Raw genomic sequence first — 19904 nt, forward strand, 5'->3', positions numbered from 1 at the left:
TTCTCTGGGAAGCTAGGGAGGAGATCGCCGAGCCTTTGGCTTTGATCTTTATGTTGTCACTGTCTACAGGAATACTGCCAGAAGACTGGAGGATGGCAAATGTTGTTCCCTTGTTCAAGAAGGGGAGTAATGTTGGAAGGGGTTGTAAGAGATAGGATTTACAATCATCTAGGAAGGAATAAGTTGATTAGGGATCGTCACCACGGTTTTGTGTAGGGTAGGTCGTGCCACACAAACCTTATTGAGTTCTTTAAGAAGGTGACCAAACATGTGGATGAGTGTAAAGTGGTTGATGTGGCGTATATGGATTTCAGTAAGGCGTTTGATACAGTTTCCCACGGTAGGCTTTTGCACAAAATACAGAGGCATGGAATTGAGGGTGATTTAACAGTTTGGATTAGAAATTGGGTAGCTGAAAGAAAACATGGTGGATGGGAAATATTCATCCTGGACTTCAGTTACTAGTGGGGTACCGCAAGGATCTCTTTAGGGTCCACTTTTGTTTGTCATTTATGTAAATGACCTGGATGAGGGCATAGAAGGATGGGTAGTAAATTTACAGATGATACGAAGGTCGGTAGAGTTGTGGATTGTGATGAAAGATGTTAGAGGTTACAGGGAGACATAGCTAAGCTGTAGAGCTGAGCTGAGAGGTGGCAAATGAAGTTGAATGCGGAAAAGTGTGAAGTAATTCTCTTTGGAGAGAGTAACAGGAATGCAAAGTACTAGCCTAATGATTAAGATTCTTGGTAGAGTACATGAGCAGAGATATCTGTGTCCAGGTAAATAGATCCTTGAAAGTTGCCACACAGATTGATAGGGCTGTTAAGAAGGCATACTCTGTGTTAGTTTTTATTGGTAGAGGAATTGAGTTTTGGAACCATGAGATCATGCTACAATTGTACAAAACTCTGGTATATCTATATTTGGAGTATTGCGTACAGTTCTGATCATTATATTATAGGAAGGATGTGGAAGGTTTGGAAAGGGTTCAGGGAAGATTTACTAGGATGTTGCCTGCTATGGAGGGAAGGTCATCTGAGGAAAGGCTGAGGGACTTGAGGCTGTTTTGACTAGACAGAAGCTTGACAGGCAACTTAGTTGAGGCATGTAAGATAATCAGAGGGTTACATAGGTTGGACAGTGAGAGCCTTTATCCTCGAATGGCAATGGCTAGCATGAGGAGATACAGCTTTAAATTGAGGCGTGATAGATATAGGACAGATGTCAGAGGTAGTTTCTTTACTCAGAGTAGCAGGGGCGTGGAATACACTGCCTGCAACAGTAGTAGACTCATTAATTTTAAGGGTATTTAAATGGCCTTTGGATTGGAATATAGACGAGAATAGAATAGTGCAGGCTAGATGGGCTTCAGATTGATTCCACAGTCAGCGCAACGTCGAGGACCAAAGGGCCTGTAATGTTCTGTGCTCTACGTTCTAGGTGGTTTGTCATGACGGCAGCATCACAGCTTCATCAATGTCTATTCGGAGCACTGTTCCTGAAAGTTAGTACTTCCAATTAAACCTATTGGACTATAACCTGGTGTTGAGTGATTTTTAACAGTTAATGTAGATTGTGAGCATGCGCACTGCCAACGATGGCCGGAAAGAAATGCAGTTTTTTTTCCAATCCACAGACTTAATGTGGAGGTTAATGGGGAGGGCAGCGGATGGAGCTACATTCCAGTTAGAAGATTTCATGATTGATCAGTGTAGGGCTGTACGCCAAACACAGGGTTTCCGGGACTGCGATTTAAGCCACAGAGAGCCTCAGGTTTCTTCCCAGAAAAAGGCCCCAGTCAGTGAACATTATTCGTGGTTCAGTTTTGTTTCAATTTTTTGTTAATTTATCGCTTCACTGTTTGTTTATCTATCTTTGGTGTGAATGAGGCTGAAAACAAAGGTTATTGGGTTAAATCATTCTTGTGTTCACTGAGGGATATGTGCAGTGTGCTGTTGGGAGATACTTATTAGTGTTAGTGACTGAGATTAATAGAATAGTGGCCCTGTGAACATCTTTGTCACTGAGCTGGCTGTCAGTGTGAAAGAGGCTGAGAAAATGGAGCAGGGAGTGGAGAAAGGGAACTGACCAGAATGTGGGTTTTTGGAAATTGGGGCCATTCGTTGCCCATCACTCCACCCCCCACAACAAAACATTGTTCATTCTTTCTCACACTGCTCCCCTTCCCCACTCACACCTTCTTCTCCCACCCTGTCCCACTCCTGCTTCCTTCTAGTATCAGCAAACCTCCACAGGTCTTCTATTATTTTCTATATATGATGCTGCTTTTCTCAGAACATAGAACAATTTGAGAACTGAATTCAGAGAGTGAGCAGTAAATGGAGAATCTTCCAAAATCGCTCTGCACCTCCTTGACATTCTTGAACCACTGTAATCTGTGTAGTGAAGCCACTCCAGATTGCTGTTCAATAAGGAGTTATAGGATTTTCATGTAGTTGTTACAATCATTTTGTTTTTATATCCCACCATAAGAAGAATAGAGACGTCCAAAATAGGAACAGAAGTTGGTTATTGTGGTGTTCGATCCTGCTGCATTATTTAGTCTGATAGTGACTGATAATTTGCTCAGGAATCTGCAACCACTTTAGGCCCATATCCTTTAATCCCTTTCGCCCTCATAAGTATATCTATCTTCATCTTGGAAACATCCCACATTCTGGCCTTCACTGCTTTCTGTAGCAGCAAATTCTGCAGGATCACCAGTCTCTCAGTTAAAAACAATTCCTTATCTCAGGCCAAATGGACTAGCCCATATTGCTGAAACTGTGATGATCCCCCTCCTCCAGTTCTAGACTCCCTGGTCATTGAGCACATGTTCCTGCATTTACCTTGTTAGTCTGTTATGATTTTTATTAGTTTCTGTGACATCATACTTTACCCTTCTAAACTCCAGTGGATTTCCTCCTAACCAGTCCATCCTGTCCTCATCTGCCAGTCCTGCCATCCCAGGAATCAGTCTGGCAAACCTTTGTTGTGCAGTCTCAATAGGCAGGCCATCCATCATCAAACAAGGATTTCAAAAAACTCCAAAACCCTGTACATCTCTGCTCCTTTATTCAGATCCACTCTTGGCAAACACCAATATATCAATTGCCTTCTCCAACTCCTGTGGCACCTGCATGTATATTTTCAGCAACTTGTGTACAAGGACATCAGGTCTTGTTTCTCATTTCCCTGTCACAAATTCATGCTGACTGACTATGTCCAAACCTGTCACTGTTTTCCCGTGTTAGGCTAACTGGTCTATCATTCCATGTTTTATCTCCTTCCTTTTTTAAATAGAGTGGTTACATTACCTACCCTCCAATCTATAGAAATTGTTCCAGAGTTCATAGAATCTTGGAAGATGACCATCAATTTACTCTGTTCAGATTTAAGTCTCCAGTTTCAGATCACAGCCACTATATCTGAGGGGACTTTTAAGTGCTCAGGGTGTAGATTAACAGGTGCTGGGATTTATTGGCTTTTAATCCCATCAATTTCCCTAGCACCATTTCCCTGCTAATACTGATTTCTTACAGTTCCCCCCATCATCTGTTCCATAGCATTTTAGAGAAGTCACTTGTCATCCTTTCTGATGATAATAGAATCAAAATATATAGTTAATTGGCGTTACCAATCAATACCTTTTAATTGTAAGGGATTTGTTTCCTTTTTTTTTCTCTTTGCATACCTTTAGAAGCTTTTAAAATTAGTTTGTGTGTCCCCCTCAGGCTTACTCTTAGGCTTTATTTTTCTCTCTTAATTAATCCCAAAGTCCTGTTTTGCTGAAATCAGAACTGTTCCCACTAATCAAGTCCGCTGCTCTTTTCAACAATTTGCACATCTTTTTTCATGGATTCAGTACTATCCCTCATATCTCTTGTTAGCAATGGAAGGGCTACCTTTCCTGTTTTATTTATTGCCAGACAGGGATTGCCAACAGTTGCAGTTCCTGCAAGTGCTGTTTAAATATTTGTTATCCCTTTAAGTTATATTTCCAAAATTATTGTCACTTTCTTGTGGTCTCATACCATCGTAATTTTTTCTGTTTTTATTTTGACCACTTGTCTCAGAATCAATTATCACTTTCCATCATTCAGAGTTAACTCTCCCACAAGGGGAGTTACACACTCAGATGGCCCGTTATTCCCTTCTCCTAATACTATTAAAATCATGAAACTAAAGATGCCATATACGAGAGGGATTTTGGGGGGGGGGGGGGGGGGGAAGAGTGAGAGAGCGAGAGAGAGCAAAGGCTGATGGTGCTTTAATCTGAGGGTTACCGTGCCTTAGACAAGGGAAAAGGGTAGGAATGTGGGATCTTCATGGTGACTTCAGCCGGAACAGAGATTGAACACCAGCCAACCACCCAACTGAGCTAACCCACTCCCATGTGTACACAGCCGAGGATAGCCTGTCCTCCATTTGGGTCTTTAATGTATCGATCCAAAAACCATCTCATCAACACTCCAGGAATCTCTCCTCTATGGTACTAGTACTGATTAATCTACAGGGCAACCCTCGTATCCGTGAGTCTGATTGTCGTGGTTTTACTTACTTGCCGTTTACCGTGGTCTGAACCTATAAAAGGGAACGTTCCAGAACCAGTGACCAGGAGGCTGCCAAGAAGGAACATTTCCCATTTAAATGCATGGGTTTGCATCTATCCGCGGTTTCAGGCTTCCACAGTAAGTCCTGGAATGTAACCCCTGCAGATATGGGGGGGGGGGTAATACTGTATGTCATCCATAATAATTTTATGACCACAAGATATCGGAGCAGAATTAGGCTACTTGGCCCATTGAGTTGAGAGTGTGGTGCTGGAAAAGTACTGCAGGTCAAGCAGCATTGAAGAAGCAGGAGAATCAATGTTTCGGGCATAGGCTCTTAATCAAATGACACTTGTCAGCCAAGTGGGCTGAGGGGACAAGTCCTCACCTTCCTACCAACATTGCATCATTCTGCACCACTTCCGCCACCTGCAAACTGACCTGACCACTAGGGATATATTTCCCTCCCCCCACCTCCCCAACTTATCTGCATTCTGGAGAGACCATTGCCTCCACAATTCCCTTGTCAGATCCGTGGCCCCCACCAGCCCAACCTATACCTGACATTTTCCCCTGTCATCGCAAGAATTTTAAAACCTGTGCCCATATGTCTTCTGCCCCCCGCCCCCACCACCCCACCTCTGTCCAAAGCCCAAAAGGATCCTTCCACATCTGACAGAACTTTACCTGTACTTCCACACACATCATCTTCTACATCTGTTGGACCTGATGTGGTCTCCTCTACACCAGGGAAGCAGGATGCCAACTTGCGGATCATTTCAAACAACATCTCTGGGACACATGCACCAACCAACCACCCACCATATGGCTGAACACTTTAACTCCCCCTCCTACCCCATGCAGGACATGCAGGTCTTAGGCTTCATCTATCGCCAAACCCTAACCATCTGATGCCTGGAGGAACAATGCCTCATCTTCCACCTTGGGACCCTGTAACCACACGGAATCAATTTGAACCTCTCCAGTTCCCTCATTTTCCCTCCCCCAACCTTATCCAACTCCCAAGCCTCCAACTGGCACCACCCTCTTGACCAGTCCTACCTGTCCATTTTCCTTCCTACATATCCTCTTCACCTTCCTCTCTGACCTTTCATTCCACACCCACACCTTAACCTACCTATCACATTTCCAGCTACCTTCACCCCCTCTCCAGCCCAAACCTCTTCCCATTAATCTCTCAGCCCCCCAATCCACAAGTCTCATTCCTGTTGAAGGGCTTATGTTCAAAACGTCAATTCTCCTGCTCCTTGGATGCTACCTGATCCGCTGTGCTTTTTCAGCACCACATCCTCAACTATGATCTCCAGCACCTGCAGTCCTCACTTTCTCCTATTTGCCCCATCAAGTCTGCTCCACCATTTCATTGTGAATGATATGTTTCTCATTCCCATTCTCCTGCATTCTACCTTCTCCATAACCATTGATGCCCTCCCCAATCAAGAACCTCTGTGACTCTGTCATAAATACACTCACTGGCATGGTTACCACAGCCCTTGACAGCAATGAGTTCTACAGATCACTACGCTCTGGCTCAAGAAATTCTTCCACATCTCATTTCTTGAGGGTCATCCCTTCACTCTCAGTCTGTGCTCTTGGGTTCTAGTATTTGATACTAGTTGAAAGGTGTTCTCGACAATGAGGCTATTCAGGCCTCTCAGTATTCTGTAAATTTCAATCACGTTGTCATTGGGTCAGACAGCACGGAAACAGAACCCTTGGTCCAACCAGTCTATTCCGAAAATGTTCCAAACTTAAAACAGTTTTCACCTGCCTGCTCTTGGCCCCTATCCCGCTAAACCTTTCATATTCTTGTACTTATCCATATGTCTAGTAAATGTTGTAACTGTACCCACATTCACCACATTGTCTGGAATGTCATTCCATCCATGAACACTCCGTGTAAAAAAAAGTTGCCCCTTGTGTCTCTTTAAAATCTTTCTGCTCTCATTTTTAAAACTATGTCCCCAGTCTTAAAATCCCCCACCCGAGGGACAGTAGACTTGCAATTGAGCTTACTTACACTCCTCACAATTTTGTAAATCTCTTAGGTCAATGTTCACCTCCTATACCTCTCTTAATGAATCCCAGCTGTCCAGCCTCTTCTTATAACCCACTCCTTCCATTCCCAACAACAACCTGGTAAATCTCTTCTGAACTTTCTCAAAAATATCTTTCCTACAACAAGGCGACTAGAACTGGACACGCTACTTCTGAAGAGGCCTCAGCACCATCCTACACAACCTCAATATGATATCCCAACTTCAACACAAATGGTCTGAGCAATGAAGGTATATACACTAAAAGCATTCTTAACCTCCCCATGTACGTGTGACACCAACTTCAAGGAATTAGGTAACTGAATCCTTACATCTCTGTTCCACAGTATTATCCCTGATTGCACGAGTCATACCATTTTTGTTTTACCGAAATGCAGTGACTTGCATCTAGATTACATTTTACATTACAGTGTGGAAACAGGCCCTTCGGCCCAACAAGTCCACACCGACCCGCCGAAGCACAACCCACCCAAATCCATTCCCCTACACCTAATTCACCTAACCTGCACATTTTTGGACTGTAGGAGGAAACCAGAGCACCCAGAAGAAACCCACGCAGACACGGGGAGAATGTGCAAACTCAACACAGAGAGTCGCCTGAGGTGGGAATTGAACCCGGGTCTCTGGCGCTGTGAGGCAGCAGTGCTAACCACTGTGCCACCGTGCCGCCTAATTTATATGGGTTAAACTCCATCTGATGCCCCCCAGCCCGTACACCCAATTGATCAACATCTCTTTGCAATTTTACATAAAATTCTTCACGCTCCAATGTATCATCAATTTTGGTGTCATTTACAAACTTACTAACCATGCTTTCTATATTCTCAGCTAAATCATTTATGTAAATGACAAACAAAAGAGGACCCAGCACTGATCCCTTTGGAATACCACTGGTCACAGGCCTCCAGTCTGAAAAACAACCCTCCACTACTACACCCCATCTCCTGTCATTAAGCGAGTATTGCATCCAATTGGCAAGCTCACCCTGAATCACATGAGGTCTAACTTTACATGTATCTGTCCAAAAGTCTTTTCAGTCTTATAACAGTATGTGCATCTACCACTTCCTCTGACAGTTGATTCCACAGACACACCACCCTTTCTGTGAAAAGGTAGTGCCTTGGTTCCCTTTTTAACCTTTCTCCTCTCACCTTAAGAATATATTCCACTAGTTTTAGACTCTCCTATCCAAGGAAAAAGACATTATCTGGACTGCTCATGATTTTAGAAACCTCTGTACAGTCACCCCTTGATCCCCTATGGTCCAGTGAAAAGGATTCTACCCTAACCAGAGTTATCTCAAAATTCAAACCCTCAGTGTCATATAGATTCTTAAGGATTGCATGAAGCAACATAGAGTAGAAAGTCAATCCAGCAGCTAGAAACATCACCTAGTCTCCATTTCTTTGGTCAAATAGTTTAACACCAGGAACTGTCCAGCTTCATACATGGAGAGTGAACATTTGAGTGTGCTTTCTCCAAAGTAAAAGCTGATGCAAAATATTAATTTAATATCTCTTCCATTTCCTGAGTTTCAACACAAAGCCACACTCCTTGATCCTTAAGGTGCCAAACTGTCTCTCTTGTTGCTCCCCTGCTCGATATGTACTTGTAGAACCTCTTTGGTTTAGCCTTAGCTTTGGCAGATTAGGTCATCTCGCTTTGCTCTTTGCCTTCCTAATCTCCCTCTTCACAGAGCCCATAAAAGAAATTCATTTGAACCCTGTTATCTGTATCTAATGCATAGATATAGATAACAGATAAGATCTGTTCATTATTGACTTGTGGCTCATAAATTTATTCATCCATTGTTCTCTAATCATATTAGCCTTACCTTTCACTCTAACTGATCATGTACTGGTAGGAAGAATAGAAACATGGGCTATATTCTATGTGGAGAAAATTCAGAAATCTGAAGTGGAAATGGACTTGGGAATCCTAGCCCAGATTTCTCTTTTAAAGTAAATTTGCAGGTTGAGTTGGTAGTTAGGAAGGCAAATACAATGTTGTCATTCATCCCAAGAGGGCTAGAGTATAAAGCAGGGATGTATAGTACTTATGAGGCTTTGTAAAGCTGTGGTGAGACACATATAGAGTTATGTGAGCAAGTTTGGGCCCCATAATCAGGAAGGATGCAGTGGCCCTGAAGCGGGTCCACAGGAAGTTCACTAGAATGATCCCAGGAATGAAAGACTTAACAAATGAGAGATGATTGAGGACTATGGAGTTTAGAAAGATGAGGTAAGCTTTAATTGAAACATACAGAACACTGAATGGTCTGTTCAGAGTAGACCTTAGGAAGATGTTTCCATTGGCAGGAGAGACTGGGATCTGAGGGCACAGAGTTAGAGTAAATGAGAGATCCTTTAGAATGGAATACAGAGAAACATTTTCAGCCAGGGAATCTGTGGAATTCATTGCCTCAGAAAGCTGTAGAGGCCAGGTCATTGAGTACAGGTCACAGGGAGAAAAGTGGGAGAGTGCAGTTGAAAAACTTATTAGCTATGATTGAATGGCAGAGAAGATGCGATGGGCCTAAAGGCCTCATCTCTGCTCCAATATCTCATGGTCCTGCAATGGTTCTGAATTTTGGTCACCACATTTTAGAAAGCCTCTCATTTACCAGATGTGTGTCTATGTCTGAGCAGTCTACTCCAATCAACTTTTGAAAGATCTTGTCTTATTCCACTTAAAAATTTCAACTTTTATGCTTATCCTTTTCCATAACTATTTAAAACTAATAGAAAAATGATCACTAAACCCAAAGTGTTCCCCTACTATTTCTTCAGCCACTTGTAATGCCTTATAACACAAAATAAGGTCAGGTTTTGGCCTCTAGTCAGACATTTACATCTTGATTCAAAACCTTTCTTGAACATATTTTAACAAACTCTTCTCCGGCCAAGTCTTCAACATGATGGTAGTCCCAACCAACATTTGGAAAATTAAAATCACCCATTATTACAAACTTACTATTCTTACATCTGTCTGAGATCTCTCCACACATTTGTTCCTAAGTTTCCATCTGACTGTTGTTGGGCCTACAATACAATCCCATCAAGGTGATCATTCATTTCTTATTTTAATGCATATATTTTCACTGGATGATTTTTTAAGAAAGATTTTCTCTCTTTACAGCAGCAATGTTGTCATCAAAAACACCACTCCTTCTCTCAGTCCTTCATATATTCCCTCATCTTTCTAAACTACATTGAATACAGACCAAGAATCCTCAACTGATATTTTTATGATGAACCCTTCATCCTGGGATCATTCTTTTAATCTTGAGGCTTCCTCAACACCGGCACATCCTTCCTTAGATAGTAGGCCCAGGGATCCAAGATAGCGGCGACCCAGCAAGTCTGAGTCTATATTGCTGTTCCCAAGACTTGGGTAAAGTGCACACACTCCACCACACTCACCAAATCATTCATAATAGCTGTTAACTTTAAATAGTTGCTTAGTATTACATTTAAATAGTCTAACATTTAGTGAAAAATGACCAAAGAGAAGGGAGCCCGCAGCTTTCAACAAGCAGGATCCCCTCCTCCACCCTCTCCCTCTTCAGCTGCAGCAGAGGCATCCACAGCCGCCCCGGGGGACTTACCGACGGTAACAAGCCTTGTGGAGATGATCACCAAGCTGGACACGAAGATCGACGCCTTTATCGAGGAGTCCCGAAATCGATGGGACTCACTCTCGGCCACGCTGCAGAAGCACGGCCGAGACATGCAGGAACTTGAGCGCTGAGTCCGAGGGGCGGAGGTAAAGGTCGCGACCTCCGAGACTGCAGCTCAGTCAGCCGCGGATCAGGTCCGGACTCTCGAACAGCGAGTCCGGACCTTAGAAAATCATATTGACGACCTTGATAATCGAGGTCGTCGAAAAAATATTCGTTTGCTGGGCCTTCCCGAACGGGAAGAGGAAGGCCAGTTTACAGCATTCCTGGAGCAGTGGCTGCCAGAGCTTTTGAATCTGCATGCTGGATCAGGCCAGGTAAAGGTGGAATGGGCCTACCGGGTCGCAATATGTGGGCCTGGCTCCAACCAGCGCCCACGCCCAGTCCTGTTCCGGCTGCAGAGCTATAGGGAGAGGCAGATGCTCCTAGAAGTCTCTAGAAATCTTGGAAAAGATCCCGAAGCCATGATCTATAAAGAATCCAAGATCATGCTATGCCAGGACTTTTCCCCAGCTCTGGTCCAAAAGAGGAAGGCATTCGATGAGGTGAAGAAGCGTTTAAGGGACTTAAATACTCAGTACTCCTTACGCTATCCAGCAATGCTACACTTTAACCACGAGGATCCATATATAACTTCGGATCACCAGAGAAGGCTAAGGAATTCTTGGACTCTCTTATATAAACTGTAAGAGATTGTGGATATTGGTTTGCCTTTCCCCCCACTTTGGTCTACATCCCCCCCCCCCCCCCCTTTTTTGTCTCTCTTTTTTCTTACCTTATTGTTTAATATTATCATGGGGGGCGGGGAGAGGGATTTGATTTTCTCCCCCCCCTCCCCGCTTGGGGTTGTTTTCTTTTATTACTTTATGTATATATGTGGGTATGTATGTATGTATGTATGTATGTATGTGTGTGTATATATATATATATATATATGTTGGGGCGTTTGGTTAATGTTGGTGGGGGGAGGTGGTTACCTTATTCTATTTTACCTCTATCTTCAGGAGCGGGGTTGTTTCTCCCCTGTTATTTTGTATTATTATATTTAATTATTACTTGTTGAGATTGTAATTTTATAGTTATATATTTATATATGGTATTAACATTCCCAAATATATCCAGGTGTTGGTGTGGGCGGGGGTAGGGTGCTCACTGTTAACTCTAGCTTTGTATTATATTTGAATTCTCCTCATTTTATTGAGGAGCACCTGGGTCAAGGGTGGGGCATTGGTTGGGAGACGATAAGATGGACTTTTGGAGGGGAAGTGACACTCCCTGGGAACAAGGGGGAAAATCTCCATTTAGGTACGTTTTATATTTTTTTTATTTAGAAATAGTTTTTTATTATACTGTTGTGAGTGTATTAGAGAGCCTTTATCTTTGTAAATTTTATATGCTCTATGCTCAGAATGTTCCAGATAGGGTTTCCCCTCCGGAGGGGTCTCGGATCTGCCCAGATGATCATGGTTGATCAGTTAAGTGGTGCACCTGGAATGTCAAGGGGAGTAATTCACCAGTCAAAAGGAAGAAAATATTATCAAATCTTAAGAAAGAAAGAGTTGATATAGCTCTCCTACAGGAGACACACCTGTCGGATAAAGAACACTTAAAATTACGACAGGGTGGATTTGATCAGGCCTTTTTTTCTTCTTTTAGCTCAAAAAGCAGGGGAATTGTTATTCTTGTTTGAAAGAATTTCCCTTTCAAAATCCTAAATCATATAAAAGACAAATTTGGACGATATATTTTGATTAAAGCCCTCATAAATGGAGAGGAATATGGGATTTTAAATTTGTACTGCCCCCCGGCACACCCCTTTAAATTTATAACGGAAGCTTTTTCAAAATTGATGGCCTTTGGTGCCCGTCATACAATTATAGGGGGAGACTCTAATTGTATTATGGATCCGGAAAGAGATAGGATTCCCAAGAGTGCTGCTGGAGTATCTCCCAGATCTAGACAACTGGCGGATCTGAATAAAGAATTAGGATTGGTAGATGTATGGAGATGTCTTCATCCACAGGGTAGAGATTTTTCTTTCTACTCTAATCCACATAAATGTCATACTAGAATTGATATGTTTTTTGCCCCCTCGATTTTTTTAAATTCCATATTATCCTATAAAATAGGTACTATAGCAATTTCTGACCACGCTGCTGTATATATGGAAACTAAGGGGAGGAACAATGGGACATCCGCTCAGCACTGGCATATGGACCCCTTCCTGATAAAAGATAGTAAATTTGTAAAGTACTTCTCCCAAGAATTTAAAACTTTTTTAGAAATTAATTCAGGTACGGCTAGCAACCCATCAATGATGTGGGAGACCATCAAAGCTTATGCACGAGGTTTGATCATCTCCTACTCAGCGACCCAGAAAAAAATTGAAGGGAGAACAACAGCGTCTGCTCGAATCACGCTTAAAAGCAGCCGAAACAGCATACGCTGATAGACCTTCTATTATAAAATTGCAAAGGATTACGGCTCTTAGGACAGCTCTAAACACTACGCTTACTCAAACGGCTAAGAGGGAAATATTATTTGCAAAACAAAGGTTATATGAATATGGCAACAAACCGGGTAGATACTTAGCATTTCTTGCAAAGAAAAAGAAGGCCCCTCAGACAATTACGTCTATCAAGGAAAGTACAGGTACTTTGACTCATGATCATAAAAAGATTAATGCGATCTTTAGAGAATTTTATTCTGAGTTATATAAATCGCAGGATTGTGAAGATAGGACTAGGAGGATGCAGTCATTTTTTAAAAATTTGACCTTTCCGGGCCTGACTCCGGAACAGGTATCGGTCCTAAATGCTCCTCTAACAGTCCAAGAAATACTTGATGCAATTAGGCAACTCCAGAGCGGAAAGGCACCGGGCCCAGATGGCTTTCAAGCTGAATTCTACAAAGAATTTACAGAAATATTGGCTGATCCACTTATGGACATGTATAACTATGCATATAGTCAGGGCTGTCTCCCGCCTTCGCTGAAAGAGGCAAATATCTCTCTTATCCTTAAAAAAGGAAAAGAACCAGAAGACTGTACATCATGTAGACCAATATCCTTGCTAAATGTAGATTTTAAAATCCTCTCTAAAATGTTAGCACTGAGACTAGAAAGGGTACTGCCACATATTATAAAGGAGGATCAGACAGGATTTATTAAGGGCCGTAGATCATCCAATAATATTAGAAGGGTTTTGAATATGATTCAAGCCTGTCATCAGGGAAAGATACCAGGAGTAGTAGTTTCATTAGACGCGGAAAAGGCATTCGACAGGGTTGAATGGTCATATTTGTTTTACACATTGGAAAGGTTTGGCGTTGGAAAGGTGTTTACCAAATGGGTCTCAACATTGTATAGTGATCCCAAAGCAGTTGTGGTTACCAATGGATTAGGTTCGGATAGCTTCAGTGTGGGTAGAGGCTGCCGTCAAGGATGTCCTCTCTCGCCATTGTTATTTACGCTCATAATTGAACCACTAGTAGAAGCTATACGGACTGATCCTAATATAACGGCCCCAAGAATTGGTACAGGTAAACATAAAATTACCCTTTATGCAGATGATGTTCTTTTATTCCTCAGTAATCCTCTGATGTCCATACCTCGTCTAATCCAGATTATTAATACATTTAGTGCATTCTCAGGCTATAAAATTAATTTTTCAAAATCGGAGGATATGCCAATGGGTGGCCTGGCTATGACACCCCACTTAGTGGACGGATCCCTTTTTCTCTTTCGTTGGACCCTGGAGGGCTTCTTATATTTAGGTATCTTTATTACTCCAGTATTTGGTCAGTTGTATAAGGCTAATTTTGTGCAATTACTGGAAAGGATAAGGCAGGACCTCCAGCGATGGGGAGACCTTCCAATTTCCTGGTTGGGTAGAATAGCATTAATTAAAATGAATGTTCTGCCTATATCCTATGAGAATGCTCCCGGTGATGCTGCCAAGGATGGCTCTACGTAAATTATATGGCTGGCTGGGTTCCTTTATCTGGAATCATAGACGGCCCCTCATTATGCTGAAGAAGCTACAGCTTCCACAGGCAAGGGGAGGATTGGACTTCCCAGATTTTAGAAAATATCAGTTAAGTTCCCTATTAAGTTACATAGCTGATTGGGTCTTGTCTGATCCACAATCAATCTGGCTGGACATCGAGGCCTCTCAAGTAAAATACCCACTTATTAACCTCTTATTTTCAGACAAGAGGAAAATCATTACAGATCACTGTAAAAACCCCATAATACTAAACACAATTAAGGCTTGGAATATAATGCGGCAAAATGAGGGTAATTTACATAAAACATCCCCCTATGCACCGATAGTAGGAGCATGGGGATTCCAACCGGGGTTTACAGATGCCACTTTTAAACTCTGGAGATCCAGGGGTATCTCATGTTTAGGGGATCTATTTAAAGATGGGGTCCTGATGTCTTTTGAACAGCTGCGTCAGAAATTCGGATTACTTAATGGAGACCTCTTTCGATACTTCCAAACTAATTTGGAAGATTATATACAGAAGAAGACGTTAATAGATAGTCTTTATAAATCAGATAGAGAATGTAATGTCCTACGACCAGTGGGGGTATCCTCCGTCAGTACTATTTATCATTTACTACATGATGAAGTATCGGGAGATATGGACAATCTGCTTAAAACATGGGATCAGGATTTGGGACTAGAAATCTCGATAGAAATGTGGAATGATATTTGGGAAAATGCTAGAAGAATTACTATCTGTAACAGAACCCAGGCTATCCAGCTAAAGATACTTCATAGGGCCCATATAGCACCGGATCGATTGGCAAAATTTAAGGCAGGAGCATCTCCAATGTGTCCCAAATGCAAAATAGAGGTGGGCACTCTTGTACATTGCCTATGGACTTGTCATAAGATCCGTAGATATTGAACTAAAGTAGCAAGTACCCTGACAGAAATTTTAGGAACGGAAATTAGAGTGGACCCTATATCTCTCCTTTTGGGCTTTTCAAACTTTTCCTCCCTGGATATGCACGGGAAGAGACTATTTTCAATTCTCTCTTGCTGTGCAAGGAAAAATACTTTGGTGAACTGGGTATTGGCACAGATTAATTATGGAATGTATTCCCCTGACATCCTTACAAATATGGTGCACCGAAAGACTGAATTATTTTATAAAATATGGCAGCCCTCTTGAATTACATAAATGCAGATATTTCGGCCATCCTAACAAGGGCTTTTATTTAATGAAGATTACAAACCTGGCTGCTCCGGGGCCCCTTAGGAGAGGAATCCCGCACGAATACGGGTTTTATTACATTTGATGTTAATACATTCCGACTTAAGTATACACTCTGATTAGTTGTAGGTTAGATTAGTAGAAAGTTGAGTTTTATTTTTTTTTATTTTGGTTTTTCTTTCCTTTGTTAAATTTTGACTATTGTATATTTGATTTAATTGTACATCAATGTTTGTATTTGAGAGTTTTGTTTATTTTTGTAAACTTGTAAAAATGTTAAATTTCTAATAAAAATATCTTTAAAAAAAAAGATAGTAGGCCCTATACTGCTCATAATATTTCAAATACAGCCTGGTCAGAGCCGATACAGCCATGGTAGTACATCTTTGCTCATGTATTATAGCCCCCTTGCAATAAATGTTAAAATGGCATTTACCTTCTGAATTATCAACTGAACGTGCATGTTAACCTTAAGAGAGTTACTGAATTTGTGACTCCCAAAATCCTTGCCCTTCAGATTTCTGATACCTTTCCCTATTCAGAAAATGATCTTGCGCCTTTATTCTTTCTACCAAAGTGCATAAACTCACAGTTTCCCACATTGTATCCTATCTACTGTTTCTTTGTCCACTCTCCTACGCTGTCCAAATTCTTCTGCACCAACCCCACTTCCTCAACCCTACCTGTCCCTCCACCTATCGTTGTGTCATCTGCAAACATGGCAACAATGCCCTCAGTTCCTTTGTCTGTATCGTTAATGATTAGATTAGATTCTATACAGTATGGAAACAGGCCCTTTGGCCCAACAAGTCCACACCAACTGTCTGAAGAGTAACCCACCCAGTCCCATTCCCCTACCCTACATTTACCCTTGACTAATACACCGAATACTATGGGCAATTTAGCATGACCTGCACATCTTTGGATTGTAGGAGGAAACCGGAGCACCTGGAGGAAACCCACGCAGACACGGGGAGAATGTGAAAACTCCACACAGACAGTCACCCGAGGCGGGAATCAAACCTAGGTCCCTGTGCTGTGAGGCAGCTATGCTAACCACTGAGCCCCCTATGTATAACATGCATAGTCCCAACACTGACCCCTGTGGAGGTCCACAAGTCACCAGCTGCCATTCTATAAAAGACCCTTTATCCTGACTTCTACCAGGCAGCCATCCTCTGCATTGCCCTGATAGCCATCCTCTTACTGTATTTAGCAGCCTACTGTATAGTACCTTGATGAAGGTCTTCTGGAAAATCAAAAAAAAAACGTGTCCACTGTCTCTCCTTTATCTAAATTATTTTTTACCACCTCAAAGAATTCCAACAGATTTGTCAGGCATGACCTCCCCTTGTCAAAGCCATGCTGACTGCTCTATTTTACTGTGCATTTCCAAATACTCTGCAGTCTCATTCTTAACAAGGGACTTTCAAACCTTAACAACAACTGAGATCAGGCTTTGTGGCTTCTAGTTTCTTGCCTCTGCCTTCTTCCTTTGTTTAACAGGGGTGATGCATTAGCCATTTTCCAGTCATCCGGGCCCTCCCTGACTCCGCTGATCTCTGAAGGAACATCACCATTCCCTCTCCAATCTCCTACAGTCATCTCGGGTGTAGTCCATCTGATCTTGGTAATTTATCCACCTACAGCTTCCCAATTCTGGCCAGCTGCACCCACATATCTTTGTAGTTACTTTTACATCATGGTAATACCATTAGATCTGATTCAATTTTCTCCCACTCAAACTGTGGGGTGTACCCTATTAGATTAGATTACCTCCAGTGTAGAAACAGGCCCTTCGGCCTAACAAGTCCACACCGACCATCCGAAGAGTAACCCATCCCCCTCTGACTAATGCACCTAACTACTATGTTGTTATATATAGAATAGCATAGCCAATTCACCTGGCCTGCACATCTTTGGAATGTGGGAGGAAACCAGAGTAAACCCACGCAGACACAGGGAGAATGTGCAAACTCCACACAGACAGTCATCCTGGAATCGAACCTGGGACCCTGGTGCTGTGAGGCAGCAGTGTTAACCACTGAGTCACCATCCCAGTCAACTGCTTCTGAGGGTTCCTTCACCTTGAGCTCCTAATCAAACCTTTCTCATTATACATCACTAAATCCAGAATTGCCTGTTCCTTAGTGAGCTCTACCACAAGCTACTACAAAAAAAATGCGTAAACATTCCACAAGTTTCTTTCCTAAAATCTGCTGCTAACCTGATTTTCACTGTCCACCTGCAAATTGAAGTCCCCCATTATTATTGCAGTGGTATTTTTTCTATTTCCTGATTTATTTTCCTTGCCACACCCTGACAAGGTTTGTCCACAAGTTCCATCAAGGTGTTTTCTCCTCCATACTTCCTTAACACCATCCACAGGAATTCTACACCTTCTTGCTCCATCTCACTTGTTGCTGTCAATTTAATTTTATTTCTTACTAACAAGGCAACCATACCCCCTCTAAACTTTTGTCTGTCTTCTTGGATGTCTCTTCTTGGAAAATTCGTTCCCAGCCCTTATCCCCTTGCAGCCATGTCTCTGTGATGCACACAAATTTGTACATGCCAATTTCAATCCATGCTGCAAGCACATTTACCTCGTTTCATATTCTGCCTGCATTTTGGTACAACATCCTCAGTCTGCACCTCCTCCCCCTCCCCCCCAATACACACACACACACACACACACACACACACACACAAACATACTTATCTGCTGTGTCTGAAGTTGGATTTCTGACCCTTTCCATACTTTCTGTCCTATTACTTGTGGAAATTTTAATCGGTGCTGAGCCCACCTCCCACTGTAAGACTTCCCATAACCAACCCCCACAATTAAAGTCCTATCCACAGTCCCTAATTATGAGATTCTCCAGGACACTGGTCCCAGCATCATTTAGGTGAAGCCAATCCCATCAAAACAATTCTGTGCTTCCCTAGGGACACCAATATCCAATGAAATTGAACCAGTTCCCGGACACCAATCTTTCAGCCATACATTTACCTCATTAATCTTGCTGACCTTGCACCAATTTGCTTATGGGTCAGGTAGTCATCCAGAGATTATTACCTATTTGGTTCCATTTTCTAATTTAGCCCAGAGCTGTACATATTCCTTCAGCAGAACCTCGTTTCTCTTTCTGCCTGTATCAGCAACTGGATCATTGCTCTTCCCCTCCAAGTTAGATTCTCATCCCATTGGGGGCTGAATCTTGTGGAGGCCCAGGGCAGGCAGTGGGTCCCCTTCCCTGAAGGATATTCACAAACTAGTTGAGTTTTTATGACAATCAGTAGCTTTCATGATCACTACTTCTGAGTGTCTTTCACACAAATTACTAGATTCAATGAACTTCCTTTCACAATCTCCTATGCAGTTTGCATTCTCACACCTTTTTCAGATTTAAATTTGTTTTACAGAGAAATACAGAGGCACATTTATCAGTAAAAATTCCAAACAAACATCCCATCAAGATCTGAGAGTGATTCAGTTCATAAGGACTTAAACAAAAAGAACCCTGCATTTTCAACATTTATCTGTCCTGTCCGTGGGAAAAGATTTCAAACATTAGTGTAACTGGAAACATACCAAGACATAGCCATTCAAGTGAGTGTTCCAGTGAACTGAATATGGACAGGTCCTGCACCAATTCCTGTCCTGTGCATGGGTAAGGAGTCAGCTGATCATCCAATATGAACAGACGTGAGGACACCTGTGCAGTGGAGAAACGATAGAAGTGTGCGGACTGTGGGAAGGGATTCAAATACCCATGCCTGCTGGAAGCTCATCAGCGCAGTCACACAGGGGAGAGGCTGTACACCTGCTCCGTTTGTGGAAAGGGATTCACTCAGTCATGTGACCATCTGAGACATGAACGCACTCACGCTGGAGCGAGGCCATTCATCTGCTCTGATTGTGGGAAGGGATTCAGTCATTCAGCCCACCTGCTGACACACCAGCGAGTTTCCACCAGCGAGAGGCCATTCACCTACCCCATGTGCGAGAAGAGATTCAGTGTCTCATCCAACATGCTGGCACACCAGAAATCTGACACTAGGGAGAGGCTGTGCATCTGCTCTGTGTGGGAGAAAGGATTCACTTGGTCATCTGACCTTCTGAGACATGAACACACTCATACTGGGGAGACGCCATTCATCTACCCCGAGTGTGGGAAGGGATTCAGTGAGCCATGCAATCTCCTCATACACCAGTGAGTTCACACAAGGGAGAGGCCATTCACCTGCCCTGAGTGTGGGAAGAGATTCAGTCAGTCAGCCCATCTGCTCAGACACAGCAAACACACACTGGTGGGAAGTTGTTAACTGCTCCTACAATGGGAAAGGTCATTCCATCTGCTG

Source organism: Hemiscyllium ocellatum, chromosome 46 (assembly GCF_020745735.1).
Source record: "Hemiscyllium ocellatum isolate sHemOce1 chromosome 46, sHemOce1.pat.X.cur, whole genome shotgun sequence".
Taxonomy (NCBI): Eukaryota; Metazoa; Chordata; class Chondrichthyes; order Orectolobiformes; family Hemiscylliidae; genus Hemiscyllium; species Hemiscyllium ocellatum.